We start from the raw sequence: 674 nt of genomic DNA on the forward strand, positions 1-674 counted from the left end.
CTTTTATCAAAAAAAAAACATCATAGATCGAGAAAAAATTCCCCTTTTGAATGTGGGATTGACCCAAAAGGGTCTGCTCGTCTTCCTTTTTCACTCCGTTTTTTCTTAATTGCTGTTATTTTTCTAATCTTTGATGTGAGATTACACTTCTATTTTAGTATTATTTTTAATTTTTTCAAATATTTCGGCTGAACCCTTTACAGGTTTTGGGTTTTAATTCTTCTTTTAGGGGGGTTATCCCATAAATGAAACAAGACCCCCTAAATGAGTTTACTGAGTTATTTTCAAAAAGAATTGATTTGCACTCAGAAGGGTCTACAAAGAGCTAATCTTTAAGAAAAAAGCGAAATTTGCATCATTTTCGGCCTGCCCTTTTGGGTTAAACACTTACTTAAGGGGTTTTAACCCAAAAAGAATATCACTTTTAATGAAAAAAATAAAGAAAAACTTCAACCAAAAAGGAAAGGTAGATCAAGAAAAACTGCTAACTTTTTTTTTAAGCGGTTAAATTCCCTTTATATTCCTGTATTAAGTGTAAAAAAAACATTACATTTTATTTTAAAGTAAAGGTTATAAATTTTTAAAAACATGTATTTTAAATAGAAAAAAACTCAGATTAATATCTCCCCTTTCAGCTTCAAAACAAGCTCTAAATAAGCTTATAAGTAATTACC

The sequence above is a fragment of the Penaeus monodon genome, chromosome 20, assembly GCF_015228065.2.
Source record: "Penaeus monodon isolate SGIC_2016 chromosome 20, NSTDA_Pmon_1, whole genome shotgun sequence".
Lineage (NCBI taxonomy): Eukaryota > Metazoa > Arthropoda > Malacostraca > Decapoda > Penaeidae > Penaeus > Penaeus monodon.